Source organism: Gracilinanus agilis, chromosome 4 (genome assembly GCF_016433145.1).
Source record: "Gracilinanus agilis isolate LMUSP501 chromosome 4, AgileGrace, whole genome shotgun sequence".
NCBI classification, from domain to species: domain Eukaryota; kingdom Metazoa; phylum Chordata; class Mammalia; order Didelphimorphia; family Didelphidae; genus Gracilinanus; species Gracilinanus agilis.
In genome coordinates, this window is record NC_058133.1 from 98,779,849 (window position 1) to 98,799,030 (window position 19,182).

A 19,182-nucleotide genomic window follows, 5' to 3' on the forward strand; every position below is an offset into this window, starting at 1 on the left:
TGTTCCCTTGTTGGAATCTATAGGATTGAAGCTTCCTAATTCTGTGCTAAAGGTATGTGTACAATTTTGAAGTATGGAGAAATCTCCCTAAAAGTATGGAGAAAGTCCTAGCACAAAAAAAGTACGTAAAAGCAAATGGTGCTGCTTTCAAATATTTCTCTTTAAAATGTTCTCTTTCAATAAATGATCATAGTAATTTAGTGTTTGATTAAATCAAAAGATCAAATCTTTTTGGACAAGAATTCACTCTTTGACAAAAACTGTTGGGAAAATTAGAAAATGGTTTGGCAGAAACTGAGAACAGGCCAACATTTCACACCATATGCCAAAATAAAGTTAACATGGATACATGATCTAAACATTAAGGATGGTACTGTAAACAGAGCATAATATAGTCTTCTTGTCAGATCTTTGGATAAAGGGAGAATTTAGGACCAAAAAGAGACAGAGAATATTAGAAAATGTAAAATGGATAATTTTCATTATATTAAATTTAAAAGGTTTTGTATAAACAAAACAAATGCAACCAAGGTTAGAAGGAAAGCAGAAAGCTGGAACAAATGTTTGCAGTAAATATCTCTGATAAAGGACTAATTTCTCAAATATGTAGAGAACTAAGTCAAATTTAAAATAGAAGTTATTCTCAAATTGACGAAAGTTCAGAGGATATGAAGAGGCAATTTTCAGATGAAGAAATCAAAGTCATCTATAGTCATATGAGAAAATGCTCTAAATCACTCTTTTTAAAAAAACCCTTACGTTCTGTCTTACTGTGTATTGGTTCCAAGGCAGAAAAGTGGTAAGGGCTAGGCAATGAAGGTTAAGTGACTTGCCCAGGGTCACACAGCTTGGAAGCATCTGAGGCCAGATTTGAACCCAGGACATCCCACCCCTGGGTTTGGTTCTGGATCCACTGAGTTACTTGGCTGCCCCCTCTAAATCACTCTTGATTAGAGAAATGAAAATTAAAACACTGAGGTATCACCTCATACCTAAGCCAGGAAATGATAACTGTTGGAGGGGATGTGGGAAAATGGGGACACTAATACACTTTTGGTGGAGTTGTGAGCTGACTCAACTTTCCTGGAAAGCAATTTGGAATTATACTGAAAAGACTTTATAATTGTACCTACCCTTTGACCCATTAATGCAATTACTAGGTTTGTATGTCAAAGAGTTAAAAAAAAGTTCAAAAGGATCTACTTGGACAAAAATATTCATTGTAGCTCTTCTTGTGTTAACAAAGGATTAGAAATCGAGGAGTGGCCCATCAATTGGGGAATGGCTGTATAAGTTGTGGTATATGATAGTAATGGAATATTATTGTGCTAAATGAAGAACAGAATGATTTTAGAAAAATCTTGAAAGACTTACATGAACTGATGCAAAGTGAGCAGACTCAGAACACTGTAGATAGTGACAACAATATTTCTTTATGAACAGCTGTGAATGATTTAGTTATTCTCAACAATGCAGTGATCCAAGACAATTCTGAAGGACTTATAACAAAGAATGCTATTCACTGTCAGAGAAGGAACTTATTGAGTCTTAATGAAAACTGAAACAAACTATATTTCATTTCCCTCGTTCCTTTGTTCCTTTGTTCCTTTGTTCCTTCGTTCCTTCGTTCCTTCCTTCCTTCCTTCCTTCCTTCCTTCCTTCCTTCCTTCCTTCCTTTTCTTTCTCCTCCTCCTTATTTCCAGTATTTTCAGCAACTTTTGTTATTCAAATAGTGAATGCTTCCTGCAATAGTTGAGTGTTATTGAACATTATGCTGTGTTTTTTCCCCCACCTCTTTCTTGTATGCCTAATCTACTCCACGTGATTTACCTTTCTATTTCTTAACAAGCATAAAAATTATTTTGAAGATTTCTGCTTTGAAGTATGATTTGAGATCTGGTACTAGTAGGCTCCCTTCCTTCTACTTCTTTTCATTATATTCCTTAAGATTCTTGGTCTTTTGTGCCTCTAGATAAATTTTATTATTATTTTCTAGCTTTTTGATACACTTTTTGGTAGTTTCTTTGGTATGAGTCTGAAGGAGTAAATTAATTTAGGTAGTATTGTTTTTTCTATTACATTGAAACTGCTGTTCCCTGAATAATTAATATCTCTCTATTTATTAAAATCTGTCTTATTTCTCTAAAGCAGGGGTCATTAAACTGTGGCCTGAGGGCCAAATCTATATGCTGTCTGTTTTTGTATAGTCAAGAGCTAAGAATGTTAAAAAAATTTAAAAATATGATAAAACTGTATGAAAACAGGTGGTAGGCTAGATTGGGCTCACAGGTCATAGTATGTCAATTATTGCTTTAAAGCATGCTTCACAGTTGCATTCATAATCTTCCTTGAAAGGAAGACTCCCAAATATGTTATAAATTCTGTAGTTATTTCAAATGGAATTTCTCTGCACAGAGAGAAAACAAACATACATTTGGTTTAATATAAAGAAAACTATAACAATATATTATTAACAAAAATAATTAAAATCAGATAATTATATCAATAGGTTCAGAAAAACTTTTGACCAGATATAATATCTATTTTTTTATAACCCTTACCTTCCGTCTTGGAGTAAATACTGTGTATTGGCTCCAAGGCAGAAGAGTGGTAAGGGTAGGCAATAGGGGTCAAGTGACTTGCCCAGGGTCACACAGCTGGGAAGTGTCTGAGGCCAGATTTGAACCTAGGACCTCCCATCTCTAGGCCTGACTCTCAATACACTGAGCTACCCAGCATCCCCTATAATATCTATTTTTGTTAAAAAATAAAAACAAGGGGTAGCTAACAAGCACAGCAGATAGAATGCCAGGCCTGGAATTGAGAGAACTTGAATTCAAAGCTGACCTCAGATATTTCCTAGCTGTGTGACCCAAGGCAAGTCACTTCTCAATTTCCTATCCCTTAGTACTCTTCTGCTTTGGAACTGATAAATATTGATTCCAAAACAGTAGGTAAGGGTTAAAAAAAACTCCATAAAACGTATCATAAAAATCTTTTCTTAATATGATAAATACTATCTATCAAAAATGAAAAAGTCAGTATTATATGTGGTGGGGATAAACTAAAGGTCTTTCCAGTGAGATGAGGGGGAATCAAAGATGTCCATTATCACCATAATTATTTGAAAGTGTTAGAAATTTTAGTTATAGCAAAAAAGAAATCAAAGGAAAAGCTTAAACAAAGAGGAAATAAGATTATTACTTTTTATAGATGATATGCTCTACTTAGAAGAACCTAGAAAAAATCTACTAAAATTAATGAAAATAATTTTCGTCAAGTTTCAAGACATAACATGAACCCACATAAATCATTAGCTTTTCTATATACCACATCTCTCCATATGTTACTCAGTAGTTTATGTGATAAAGGAATTAACTGTTCTTTGGACATTTTATAGAATTTGTTTGCAAATCTATCTGGATATGGAATTTTTTATTTTGGGAGTTTATTTCTTGTTGAATTTCTTTTTCTGAGATTATATTTTTATTTTAATTTTTCTTGCTATATTAATCTTTTTTATATTGTTGCAAACATTCATCCATTTCACTTATGATGTCAGTTTTAATAATATATATAATTGGGTAAAATAATTTCATTTATTTCTACATTTGTTGTAAGTTCTCCTTTTCCTTTCTGATGCTGGCAATGTGTTTTTCCTCTTCTTTAAAAAAAACAAACACAAAAAACAAAACTAAGTCCAATTACTACATTACATATTTTGTTGTTTTTTAAATGAAGCCTAGTTTTATTTATTAATTAAATGATTTTTGTTTTTAATTTTGTTAATCTCTTGTTTGATTTTTCAAATTTCTCACTAGGGTGTTTAATAGGGATATTTAGTTTTGATTTGTTGTTTTTCTAGGTTTTTTTTTTTGTGTGTTTTGAGATATAAAATTTCCCTTAAGAACTGCTTTGGATGAATTCCAAAAATTTTGGCATAGTTTGCTGTTGCCATTTTCTTTGATGAAATTTTCTATTCTTTCTATGAAATATCCTTTGACCCATCAATTCATTTGGATTAAGTTATCTAGTATCCAATTAATTTTAATACTTTCTTTAAAGGTCTTATTTGGAACTTAATTTTTGTTGCATTTTGTGTTGAATAAAATGTTTAATATTTCTGCTTTTCTGAAACATCGGGGAAGTTTTTACCCTTGCTACATGGTCAACTTTTGTAAAAGAGACAATCAGTACCAAGAAATATTTTTTTTCTAGTCATCATTTACCAGAGATGTAACATATCTAAATATGTTAAAATTTTATTCAGAGTTTTAACTTATTTATTGTTTATCTTTTTGTTATATTTTCATAGATCTGAAAGGGGATGTGTTAAGGTACTTGACTACTGTAGTTTCAATGTCTATTTTCCCCTTGAAGTCATTTAACTTTTCATTTAAGTATTTAGGGACTATTCAGTTCAGGGCACATATAGATATAAATTTGTTTTCTGGATGCTTTTCAGCACAATGCAGTTTCCTTCTCTTTTTATAGTTTTTTATTGTTGTCTTGTCTGAGATCATGATTGTAGCTTCTGATTTTTTAAGTTGAGGTGAAGTAGAAGAGGTTTTGCTTTAGCCCCTTGTTTTAACTCTGTTGGGAATCTTGGTTTCAGGAGTATTTCTTTTAAATCCCATTGTTGGATTGTTTCTAAACAATTCTGCTATTGTCTTTTGTTTTATCTGACTTTATGACATTCACATTCACAGTTATGATTGTTAATTGTGTATTTCCCCTGATCGTGTTCTTTTTGACTCCTTAATCTTTGCCTCCTGCCTCAATATTTACATAGATGAGGTGAGTGGTAAGAGAGAGATGTAGTCAGACTAGTCATTCATATTTGATTCAACCCAAGCCTACTCCTCTCACTTTAATTTCTTCCCCTGCCTAGCACTCAATCATAGTTTATTGCTATTTCTTTCTTTCCTTACAATTCAGTTTCTAAGGCTGGACTTTATTTTGCTTATTACTAATCTGTCCCAGAATCTACTCTTTTACTTAGTCTCCTCCTCACTTCTCCTACTTCCCTCCTATTTCTCTGTTGAGTTGAATGTATTTCTGCACCAAATTCAATGTCCATATATGTCATCCAATCAATAAACTTTTACTAGGTGCCTACTAAGTGCCAGGTACAGTGCTAATCACTTAGAGTTCAAAGAAAGTCAAAAGATATCCCCTACCCACCCAGAAGCCAATAATCTAATGGGGGAAATAACACATAAATAACTTTATTTTGTTGTTTAATTATTTCAGTTATGTCTGACTGGATTTCTTGGCTAAAATGCTGGATTGGTGTTCTTTTCCAACTCATTTTACAAATAAGGAAATTGAGACAATAGGGATAAGTCCAAGGTCATATAGCTAGTATCTGAGGACAGAATTGGACTCAGGAAGATCAGTCTTCTTGACTCCAGGACCAGTAGTCTATCCTCTGCCCATCTAGCTACCCATAAATAACTATATTCAAAATCCAAACAAGCTGTATACAGAATAAGTAGGAACTAATCAAGAGAGAAGCCATTAGAATTAAGAGAGACCGAGAAAAGCTTCCTGTAGAAGGTTGCATTTTACCTGTTATTTGAAGGAAACCCAGGAGGCAGAGAGAAGGATGTTCAGCCAATGCAAAGACCCAGAACCAAGAGATGGAGTCTTGTATGAGAGAAATAGCAGGGAGGGTAATGCCACTGCACTGAAGAGTATATGTAGGGTGGGATTTGAAGGATAAATGCACTAGAAAAGTGTGAGGGGGTAGGTTATGAAGGGCTTTGAATGCTGAACAGAGGGCTTTATATTTGATCCTAGTGATGATAGGGAGTCACTGAAGCTTATAGAGTAGGAGGAGTGAAATAGTCAGATCCATGCTTTAGGAAAATAACTGTTAGCTGAATGAAGATGGCCTGAAGTGGGGAGAGAATTGTGGGAGGCATACCAACCAGCAGACTATTGCTGTATATGTGTGTGTGCAGGTGTTTTTCCCTCTTTGCCTGACTTTTAGGTGAAAGGGAGATTCAAATGACACTCTTTCTCCCACTTCTTCCTTCATGTTTGTATCTTCTTGTACAACTTATTGTCTAATGGGCTTATCTAAGGTGGGAGTGATATGGCAAACTCCTTTCTTTTGATTATACTAGTTCATGGGCAATGGCTGATGGCAGAAAATGTTAGCATGCACTATAAAAGAATCAAGTTTTTGAGGAGACAAGTTCAACTAAATAGTCATCTCCCTCGTCTTCTCTGCAGTTTGTTTAATAATCTAGTATGGATTTTGAGGCTTGAAAATTGTTTTTTGCAATCGGCTTTTTACCTTGTTTCAGCTATTTGCATTTCAGTGTTTCACAGATGCCCTAATGGTAACCTGATCTGCCATTTTTGTTTATGTTTTCCCTTATCACAACCTGGCCCCAACTTCTTTATCCAAGGTAGATATTATTCTCGTGGTGAGGGATTGCCTAATCATTTGTATGCATTAGCTTTGCCTGGAAAGAGATTGGATATGTGGTTGCTAAGACTTTCCACTAGGAGTTAAGGTATGTGGATGTTGTCCAGACTTAGTGAGACTTAATATATGATTTACTATATCCATTAGGAGTAAAGTTTTAGTTATAAGTATTAAAAAGTGATGACTTAAACCCGGCCTCAGCCACTTCCCAGCTGTGTGACCCTGGGCAAGTCACTTGACCCCCATTGCCCACCCTTACCAATCTTCCATCTATAAGACAATACACTGAAGTACAAGGGTTTAAAACAAACAAACAAACAAACAAAAAAAGTGATGACTTCTGGGAATAAAATTTTTGTGTATCAGTAAAAAGATGCCATGGACTTGTACTTGGGAAACACTAAATCTAGACATCTCATTACCCTCTTCTGTCTTCTAATTTGCTGAATTATAGACAGGTGGAAAATAGTGCTTATTAAAATTCTAATTGGCTTATCAGATTATTTTTGCAAAAGCTTGGACACATAAAGGCATTAAATTAACATAGTTTAAATAATCTCAATTTGTATTTATTTATAGCTTCGGTATAACAAAACTTTTATACAAACCATTTTCAAGAAATACAAGCACGAGAAAATATAATGAGAACTCTATATAGTAACCCATTTTTTCTTACAATATTATGAAGAGCAAAAAGATTTACAAATTTTTACATATGTTTTCTGAAGCTTAGAAATATTGTAGATATCATTTACTGAATGGGTTGTTCTATATATATTTGGATTAGTATAGTAACTGAACGTGTGAAACCACATAACCTGCTGTTGAGTCAAATATTGCTCTCTTGGGGCTTCACACATCCTCTTTTTTAAGAGGAAAAAATATGTGTGGGGTGTCTCTTTTTTCTGTAATAGAATTTATGTTTTCATTTGTCAGACTTTGAAAGTGTCATTTTTAGCTCATTTTTTCTCCCTCCAGAGCTGTGCATTTTGTCAGCAAATACCCTTTCTTTGTACAGAAGTCTTAGGAAACAGACATTCCAAGCTTTGAGATACTACATTCCTCACTACAAATAAAAACATTGTGGAAACTCTTTCCTATGATTGGATTAAAAAGGTTTATGCACCATTTTGTTTGCCATTCTCTCTCTCTCTCTCTCTCTCTGTCTCTGTCTCTCTCTCTCTCTCTCTCTCTCTCTCTCTCTCTCTCTCTCTCTCTCTCTTTAATTCTCTTCATCAGGAAAAATAAAATGGTAGGTCCTATTTTCATTTAACTATATCATTGGCTCTCAGATTTGGAAGGGGCCTTCAAAGTCATTAAGTTCCATAAGGATCTGAGAAGAAGACCCTCAACATTCCCTATCTGTGACTCTCTAGCATCTACCTAAAGCCCTCCAGTAATGGAAAGTCACTACTTCCTGAGATAATACAAACCACATCCTGAAAGCTCTTTTAGTTAAGACATTTTCCCTTAATTGGCAGCTAAAGGGTGCAGTGGATAGAGAGAGCAATGGGCTTGGAGTCAGGAAAACCTGAATTCAAATCCAGCCTCAGACACTTCCTAGTGGTGTGACCCTGGACAAGTCACTTTGTTTACTTCAGTTTCTACAACTGTAAGATTTGGGTAATAACAGCACTTATCTCTCAATGTTGTTGTCAAGACTAAATGAGACAAGATTTATTAAGTGCTTGGCTTGTTTTTTTTTTAAAATTCAAATCTTCTTTCTTTATTTTTTAAACTTAAAATTTTTTTTAGAAAAATTTTCCATGGTTACATGATTCTTGTTTTTACTTTCTCCTTCACCCCTTTCACCCCCTCCTCCATATCCAACATGCATTTCCACTGGTTTTAACATGTGTAATCAATCAAGATTAAGTGCTTGGCTTATAATTATTATTGTTTGCCCTTCATTTTGAAAAGGACCAATGATCAGAGTGAGGTCTTGATTTTCTGATCAATTATATTATTATATTATGTCAATCAATTAAATTCTAATAGAGAATTTTAGATCATAGGAGCCAAACGAACATCTCTCAACTCTCTGTAATCCATTCACCTCAGTTGTACAGTGTGCATCAGACTCTTTTGCCTTTCCTCCTTTAACCATAAATTCTGGGATGTTGTAACTATTTCTTTCTGTGGTTCTTATTAATGATTTGTTTTTCTGTGTTCAAAAAATGAAATACTAAGTCTCATTTTCAGTCAAATAAAGGTCTTGTAATATTCCATCCTGTCTGAATCATGCCGATCATCATTTTAGAGGGGGTAAGGATATAAGGATAAAAATAAAAAAATGGTTTGTGCCCTCAAAAAGCATTTATTCTACTTGGGGTCCAAGATAGAAACAATTAAATATAATTTGGAGAAGAAAGAGTATGATAAAAACTCAGTAGAATAGGAAAAGTTTAAAGTAGGAGGGGGCACCAGAATTGAGTCATGAAGAAAGTTAGGGATTCTATGAGGAAGCACTAAAGAGGGATTCTTGTGTTCACACAAATGAGGCTCCCAGATCAGTAATCTTACATTGATGGGACTTTATAGCTACACATGCACACAAAATCATATAGCTCCTGAGCCCCAATTAATGTATATATTCTTTACTAATATGAGCCGGAAGATGTAATTAGTGCAAAACAAAGACATTTAGTGAGATGAAATAGTAAGAAGATTTGTAAGTAAACATTCTCTCGTAATCCTGAGGCATACTCAGTGGTGTGCCAGAACTAGCTTGGATGGGCTCATGAGAACCAGTTGTTAAATTTTCAGTGTGAACACACCTCAGATACTGACAAGTGCTGTAAATCAGCACTTGGTTTGTTTTATTGATTGCCTAGACTTAAGAGAGTGATAGAGAAAATGTTAATAATGTAGCTTGAACTTAAAAGTATATTGAGTACTCTTATTTTCTTCAAAGAGTTGATTGTGAAACATTTACCACCACATCCATGGGTACATTCCCCCCAAAATGTGTGTATATATATGTAAATATATATTATTATATATATGTTTGTATATGATATATATTAACCATCAGTGGGGAGGGGGCACACATGTAGAGAATATATAGAGGCAGGGCACACATATAAAGAGACAATATATAGCACTGATCCTGGAAGACCACCAGTTTCTCTTGTGACATCACTATGCTGCTCTTGCTGGGCGTATTTGCTTCTCTGGTCCTTGCTGGTCTTGTGATAGCTCATGTTGGGAATCGTTAGTCTCCTTGATCTAGTGACTGCTGATCTCAAAGTCTCTGCTGTACATTGCCCCATTCTATTAGCTCTGAGCTCATTTTTTCAAGGCCTCCCATGCCACTTTAGTTTTGTTTTTTTTTAGGGCATAATGGTTAGAACCAGTATATCTATGTGGAAATCTAATACCTTTGTTAACAAATAGCTATTTAATTTTAGGTTAGATGTCTCCAAGCTCCTCTCTGGCTTATATAGAGAGGTAAGTGAATTTGAGTCACCACAAAAGATCAGCACAGGAGGCAAAATCAGTGTTCTTTACCTAACTATTTGATGGTTTTTTTTCTATATCAATATCTGCTAGCAGTGATGCTTCACTGTTTTGGTGCTGTATTTTCGTCAATAAAAATCCTCAATCTCCCTATCATCTGGAAGATAATATGTGCCAAAGCCCAGAGGGAAGAAGATAGCATGCCAAGTTAGAAAAATACCAAGGAGTCTGCTTTTATAACTAATAATAATGGCTCATATTTAATGTCATCTTATAGTTTTGTAACACTTTCATCTACATGTGAGTATCTCCTTTGATCCTCACATTAACCCTGTGTCTTAGAATACAAGAATCATTTTCTTCTTTTTACAAAGAAGGAAACAAGATCATGCTTTTTTTCCGACACCACAATAAAAATTAGTAAATAGCAGAAGGTCAGAGATTCTAAATCCATAGCCAGGCTTTGTGTGCTTTCTGGTATCAATCATAGAATTTGAAAACAGTTGTCTATACCATACACTGAATCTGGGCCCTACATATGTATCCACACCCCATATGACCTTTCTCTAAGATCTCAAGTAAAATGGCAGCTATCAATCCAGATCAAGACAATGCTTCCCCCCTCCTTTACCGCTTAGTGCCCTGGCTTCCTTCAAGTCTCAGTTAAAATCCCTCTGGAGAAGAGCAAGAAAATATTGTTAGCCTGCATGGCTACCTTCTCCCCTTATGCCAGTGCCTTCCCTCTGAGAATGACTCCAACTGACCCTATATTCACACATTGTATTGATACAGTGGTTTGCATCCTGTATCTCTCATTAGATTGTGAGCTACAACACTGACTTTGTTTCCTATGCAAAATACATCTAGAGTTAAGTTTCCTGTTACGGACATGGAGTCTAGGGAACAAATACAAGAAGAAAGCATAGACTCACAGGATTGGGATGTAGTCATGAACCAAAAGCACATTTCCAGTTCTGGAGAATTTCCTTTAATGCAAAGAAATACCTCTCCTGAATCTAACTTTGCACAAGTCCAGCAAAGCATGTTCAGTGAAGAAAAGGACACTCTACCTTACTCATGGTCTGGGAAAACTGAAATACACTTTGATACTGATAGGCCCATGAACAGTCCATGGATGCCAATTCAGGCATTGGCAGTCCAACAAGCCACTTTTGAAGGAGACTTACCATCATTACACTCACAGAATCCTGAGCCAGCACATACAGAAGTCCTAGAGCAAGATCAATGGGATTTGGGGGACATTGAGATAGAAACACCTTTGGTACCTGTTGATCAGACAGCTAAAGACAGGGAACCCTTGGTTATGGTGACCAATAGGAGATCAAATCTATCCTGCTCTTATTGACACCAGAGCAACCCGCTCTGTGTTGACATCAGCACCAGAAAATTGTGCACTAATGGGGTCTGTGAGGGTAAAAGGAGCCATTGGGCAAATAGAGTTGGTGCCCAAGCTAAGACAGATTTCCCAAAGAGAGTTGCACATATACAGAAGCTGTGCATGCCTAAGACAAAGAAGCAGCTCCATGCAATATTAGGTATCACGGGTTACTGTAGGCAGTGGATACCTGGTTACAGTCTGATCTCAAAACCTCTAACAGACTTGACTAGGAACACTGTCTCAGAACCTTTAAAACTGACACGGGAGCACAAGCATGTGATAGAAAAACTGAAAACAGCTGTGTTGTCCAGTCTTGCACTTGGAATCCCTGACCATGCAAAACCATTTCACCTGTTCGTGCATGAGGACAAGGGAATAGCCAGTGCAGTGTTAATGCAGACTCTTAGGGATCAGTTCAGACCAACAGCCTATTATAGTTCCCAGCTAGATGTTGTGGCTAGGGGGATGCCACCATGTTTGAGAACAATTGCAGCTGTAGCCCTAATGGTTAAGAAATCTTCAGATCTGGTTTTGGGATGCAGGATTATGCTGTACTCTCTTCAGCAAATAGATACCATCTTGAAAAACAGCAACCTTCAAGGGTTTACATCCCAGTGCTTATCCCATTATCAAATTGTGTTGCTGGGCAATGAGAACCTAACTTTCCATTGTTGTAAGGAGATCAACCCAGCTACACTAATGCCAGACACAGTTAGAAGGGGAACCCATCCATAGCTGTGCAGAAACCTTGGACATAGTTCAGAAAACAAGAGATGACCTGACTGATATTCCTTTTGTCTCTCCCAATCTGACTTTGTTTACCAATGGTTCTGCATTTGTGGTAGATGGGGAACGGTATACAGTTGCAGCTGTAGTAACTCAAGATGAGACTTTATGGTATGCAGCTCTACCAAAGTCCATGAGTGCTCAAGGTGCTGAAATCCTGCGTCTCACCAGAGCTTTAGAAATTGGCCGGGGTCAAAGGTTGAACGTTTGGACCGACAGTAAATATGCATTTAATGTAGTACATTGTACAGGCCAAATATGGAAATATCGGGGATATATAACTGCTGGTGGGAAGGAAATAGCCTATGGGAGCCTTATAAACCAACTCCTGAAAGCTGTCCAGTTACCTAAGGAAGTGGCAGTGATGCATTGCTGATCACATCAAAAGGGGGTAGATGAAGTCTTATTAGGAAACAGGAGGGCAGATATAACAGCCAAATATGGTGCCCGATTTGGTCCCATCCATGTGCTGAACTTCTCCTTGGTGGATGAAGCAGATCTAAAACAGGCATATTCTCCAAGAGAAGTGAAGCACTGGGTAGAAAATCTAGGGGCCAAATTAGTGAGAGATGTGTGGTTTTCTAGTGAGGACAAACCCATTCTTCCAAGATCTTTATATAATACCCTATGTAATGCATTGCATGCCAAAGGCCATTATGGGACCCAATCCTTGGTGGATGGCATTCAAAGACACCGGACAGCTCCTGGCATATCCACTTGTGCAATTAGAACATGACAGAAATGTAAGGTTTGCTTGCAGTACAATCAGGGCATGACCAGAATTAAGGGACTAGGAGGCAGACAATTGGCATATACCCCGTTTGAGTGTTTGCAGATCGATTATATATCAATGCCCAGTTGTCAAGTTTACAAATATGCCCTAGTCATCATTGACAGGTTGACTTGATGGCCAGAAGTGTTCCCTGCAAAGAAAAACAACGCAGCCTTTGTGGTGGAGACACTTCTGAGAGAGATAGTTCCGAGATTCTCTGTACCAGCTAGAATAGATTCTGACCATGGGTCACACTTTTCCCAGAACATCTTGCATGAGATTTATAAGACCTTGGGGATAAAGAGAAGCTTACATTCAGTCTATCACCCCTCATCCTCAGGGCAAATTGAAATCTGCAATAAGAGAATTAAAACTCTGATTGGGAAATGTGTTCTGAAAGCCATCTGAAATGGGTATAAGCACTCCCCATTGTTCTTTTTTATTTAAGAAGTCAACCCTGTAGTGACACAAGATTACCACCATATGAACTTATGTATGGGCACGCTCCATGGCATAGTTCATCCCAGAAATCAGCTCTCTTGTCACACATTGGAGGTGAATGTCAGCTGTATAGATATATAAAAACTTTAAAGAAGAGACTGGATGAATTGCACAAACTTGGCTTGTTAACCCAGAGAGTTCCTTTAGACTTTAGCTTACATCAGCTTAAACCGGGAGACATGGTCTATATAAGGAACTTTACAAGAAAATCTGTTCTAGACCCTAAATGGGTCGGGCCTTACCAGGTGCTATTGACTAGCCCAACTTGTGTGAAAGTTGAGAATAGAGACCCTTGGTTCCATATCACACATGTGAAACCTGTAAAAGAACATGCTGTACATGAAGAACACCATGAAGAACCTCCTGACTTAGAGCAACATGAAATGAATGCACTGCCAGATCCACAGCAGACAGGCAGTTCGGTTGAAAATGAATGAACTGCTTGAAATCTAAAAAGGAAAAACATCAAGAAAAAAACTGCAAAATTTTTTACAACACAAAAACAACACAAAGTTAATTCAATTACATCACAATGACTAATGTTTCTGATTAAGAAGGTGACAAGCCAACCACCTGACAAGATGATAGACGACAGACAAGTATGCATGCGGTACAGATGAAGAAACAAAGAACACAGAAGCTACAAGCTGCAGAGATTCACAGCAGCGGCGGCACAAAAGAATGGACAATCGCAAGAGTCTTGTAATCTTTATTAAGTACTGTGCAGGAAGAGGACTGGAAGAAAGAAATACGTGGAGCAGCAATATCATGTTATAAACACACAATGCACATATGAGACATCACATGGTAGTTGCATGCCACACTACATAGGCTACACAAGGAAAATTGTGGTTCTCCAATGGGCCAGAAGATCTGTGCAGTAAGGGGTAAGTATGTGCATGCATCAGTACTCTTTAGTTCATTGACCACAACACAAACTGATTGTTCACCTTTTGACATAGACCTCATGTAGATAAATGAGAGTCTCTTTTGTATATATGTATTATATGTACATGTGAATAGCTGTACATACGGGAAGGGTATCCTAGGATCTTTAACATATCAAAAGATCCATGGTTTGTTTTTTGATTTGGTAGGCATCAAGGTAACTTCCATCTGTAAATAGGCATTGTGGATAGCCTGTATTATAATTACTAATCCATAGTATAGAGTTACTAATAGCTTAGGGAAAGATAGCTTTAGGAATCTTTGAAATACAGAGTTAGTCAGGGAGAGTCACTATAGTCTATAAGAATAAGTAATGTATGTAGTGTGCATATACTTATGAGTATCAAAATAAAATTAATATACTAATGACTTAGAATTTAGGATTATTAATACCACTAACTTAGCTTAAGTAAGGTACTAATATGGAAACTTAGTTCTCTGACATTTTGCTTATGGAGTTTTGCCATGTTTCTTTTGTTATGAGTTAGGAGCAAGTTCTAGAGGATCTGTAGGTTGTTACGTTTTTGATATGAATGTGTTTCAAAGATGTTTGCATCGCATGCTTTAGGGATAGTGATTGCAACTTATAATTGTTGCAGTTTTGGATTTTCTGTTTGTGATATTCTGTTACATTTGTTATGATGTTTGTATTTTATATCAAACCTGTTTTTTCCCTTGTCTATACTTTCCTTTTTCCCTCCTTAGATATGGGTAGATAGTATAATAAGCCATAGCATAGCAAGACTGTTAAGGGGTTAGGAATAAGACATTTAGGAAGTAATTTAGGTTTAGTGCAGACAGGGTAAACTGTGCTGCAATATCTTAAGCCTGTAGAATTTCCAGTGGAAATTCCCACTAGAAAAGGGGGAAATTACCGTTATGTAGAGATGGCTGCATGGAATCCATGCAAAATACAGGGACAGCCTCACCCAGAATTCCAGGGGACCCCCCCCCCTGGAGAACTTTGGGTGAGGGGGCAGTTGAGAAGGGTTGAGACAGTTGCTTGGTGGGGGTTGAGGTGAGCAGAGTGGCTTATTGCTCCTGACTTGGAGGGTTCACCTGAGTGGCCATTGTGGCAAAGCCATCATGGTTTTTTCTCAGGAGTTAGCTTGTTTATTAGGATTAGTCCTTATCAATATCAATATAACAATTATTTAGTGATTTAGTGATTAGATATACTCTCTATTAACAAAAGAGCCAGTGTAGTTAAGTGCCTTTCACCCCTTCCTGTGGGGGGGAAAGGCAGCTTCAACCTAATAGATCAGGGTCATCTTTTCCTTATCCAAAACCCTAATTACTACTCCTTCTAGCTTTCCTTTTACTTCTTAATATAAGCTTTACCTACAATATCTGTGCCTGTGAATTATTTGGGGAATACTCACTGCTCAAGTCTGGTCATCTACCTTGAACCCTGTCAGCTGCCAGGTTTAAGAAGATCATCTATCTCAGTCCTTCAACATTTAGATAACTAGTTTCTACTTATTCCTCTATCAGACCTATGAGGAATGTAAGTTAAAGAAAAGGGGAACATCATTAGAGTTCGCCCTCAACAGAAATTTACCAGAAGTACCTCAGTCAGTCTCCATATTTCCAACTGAAACCTCAACTGCTTGGGGGAGGGGTTTGAGAGTCAGGATTGTCTTACCCCCTCCCTTCTCACTGAAGCCTGTCAATCTGTGTCTGTGTCTTGAAGGTTACTGGCCCTGGCATAATTATCTGCTTCTCCAAAATATCTGTTATTTATCAACATAACAGAGCTCCTTGAAAGTAGGGGCTGTTGTTTTCTTTGTGTCTCCAGGGTTTACCACAGGACTTGGCACATAGTAAGTGATTAATAAATGCTTGTTGACTTTGTCACAAAGATCTCTGCCCAGAAGCAGAATTATATTTTTGGCAGATAAAACATTTTGGAAATTTGTATTTGCTTTTCTTCTACAATATATACCTAAGGTTTTCAGCATCAACTGACCATTTCCTGTTTCCCCATGTTTTAAATACTCTTATTCTTGTATAAGCCAGCATCTTAGGTTCTACATCATGAAAGATGCACCTTTTATGTCCCTGGAAAAGAAGAGATTTTTTGTTGTTAACATTTTTGTATGTCAATATGTATATTTCTGTGGGGCTAGCAGGATTCCGAGAGAAGCCCTGAAGGGGTCAATTTACCAGTAAGTCTTTGATAAATACTTTAAATTTGATCAATAAAATTTTGTGTTTGGGAGTATATTCTGGACACTTCTTCCTTCCCTATATCTAATATCTATAAGAGCACTCAGAGGAGATATTGAGCCCATTGATGTAGTTGTGGAAAGAGAGACAGGAACTCTTGCATTTTTATCCCAGATCAATCACTGACTAGCTTAGTAGACTTGGACAAGATACTTGATCCCTTAATTTTCTTTTATTTGGATGATCCAGGTATGACTAGGGTACAGGACCGTGTTTTTACATAATCCCCAGGAATGTGGAAGGCACCACTCAACTTCTGTCTATTCCATCAAGACAGTAAAAGATACTTAATGACTAGAGAACCAAGATGGCGAAATCATGGAACTGGCTGTCATACCCAATTGGTATGTTGAACTTATTAGCCAATAATTCTATCACTGAAATAATCAAGAGCATTGAGGGGATTTATTGACCATGTTCTCACTTCTCTCTTTGTTAAGAAAGTACGAAGGTCAATATGTGACACTTAAAGTCTTCTTCTAGATCAGTGATTCCCAAAGTGGGTGCCGCAGTGATCCAGGGGAGTGGTGATGGCCACAGGTGCATTTGGGGGCAGCAAATAACTGTAAGGGGGCAGTGATAGTATAAAAGAAAGAAGAGAAGATTTAGAAAAATTGATTTTTGTATTCTGCTCATAAGGCTTAATTTTTCTTTGAACAATGTACTGGAGATATTGGCTCAGTTCTGCATACTCCCTCACTTGCATTGAGGTATGTGCAATTGTGCACTGCTACTGTTCATGTGGTGCCACTGAATTGCTGTTCCAAAACACGTGAGCACTACGAGCATTGCTGCGGGTAACTGCCACTCATGTGATTGGTCAATCGCAAGGCCAAAGCCTGGAATGGCAGCAGTAGTACTGACTACTGGCAGTACTACCAGCAGATTTTGGCGCATGCTATGAATTAGCAGATTTCCCATAATTATTACATGTAATATAACTCAAACAAAGGTTAGAGTGTTGTGATATTGTGACAATTTAAAGTTAACTAACAAATAGTGTGACTATAATTGGTGAATATTATTTATTTATTTTGTAATAATTGTATGTGCTTTACAATTAATAATACCATGTTTATTTATTTCATCGGTATTTATTTTGGTTTGTTTTTTACAAAAATATTTTTAAAATTTACTAAAAAAATTTATTAAAAATACCTCCATAAAAATTTTATTTTTTCTTTCTACAGATAATAATGGTTCAACCAAAGAAAAAATATAGACAATATAATATCAAATATTTGAAATATTGGCTTTATTGAATCACCTGTAAACAACACATTACCAATGTGCTTGATTTGCCAGAAAGTTTTATCAAAAAAAGCTATGAAGCCTTCCAGACTACAAGAACATTTGACTAAAATTCATGGTGATAAAAAAGATAAGGATTTATCTTATTTTCGAACACTAAAAGAAAAATTTATCAAACAACTGACATTGGCAAAACTCTTTTCAAGCGCAACCACACAAGATCGCAATGGCTTGCTTGCTTCTTACAATATTTCATTAATGATTGCCAAATTGGGAAAACATACTATTGGTGAAGAACTAATTATAGTGGCTATAAGTGAAGTAATACATACTTGTGCTACACAAGCTAGCATTTGATATTATCAAGAAAATTTTGTTGAGCAATAATACAGTGCAAAAAAGAATTGATGAAATGGCTCAAGATGTTGAAGATTCATTGTGTGGATACTTAAAAACATCTTGGTTTTCTATTCAACTTGATGAGTCAACTTTGTCAGGAAATGAAGCTTTAATTTAGCATACGTTCAATTCACAAAGGAGGAACAAATTTGCCAAGAATTATTATTTGCAAAATATTTGTAAACTGATACTAAAGGAGAATCAATATTTCATGCATTGGATGAGTTTTTTTAAGTATTTATTTATTTATTTATCTATCTGCTTATTTATTTATTTATTTATTTGTTTGTTTATATTTAAACCCTTAACTTCTGTGTATTGGCTCCTAGGTGGAAGAGTGGTAAGGGTGGGCAATGGGGGTCAAGTGACTTGCCCAGGGTCACACAGCTGGGAAGTGTCTGAGGCCGGATTTGAACCCAGGAACTCCTGTCTCTAGGCCTGGCTCTCAATCCACTGAGCTACCCAGCTTCCCCCTGGATGAGTTTTTTTTAAAGAAAAAGAAATACCTCTGAGTAATATTTTATCAGTAGCCACAGATGGTGATCCAGCAATGGTAGGGCACTACAGAGTTTTTCTTGCATATTTAAAAAAGGAGGTGCCAAATGCATTCACAGTACACTGTATCATCCATTGTCAACATCTAGTTGCCAAAAATTTAAGTGCATGCCTACATAATTCATTACAATATTTAATTAAAGCTGTCAACATAATCAGAAGCAAATCATTGAATGACAGATTATTTAAACAGCTTTGTATTGAAAAATGATGAAGAATTTAATAGTTTGCTGCTTTATACAAGAGTTTGTTGGTTGTCAAAGGGTGCCTTTTTAGATAGGTTTTATAAACTGTTTAACTTGGTGCTGGAGTTCTTGAAAGATAAAAATGATGCTTTATGATTCAATTTAATTCAATCCAAAAGGGACATCACTTACTTGACAGACTTGTGTCAAAAAAAATTTTTTTTAAACCCTTAACTTCTGTGTATTGACTTATAGGTGG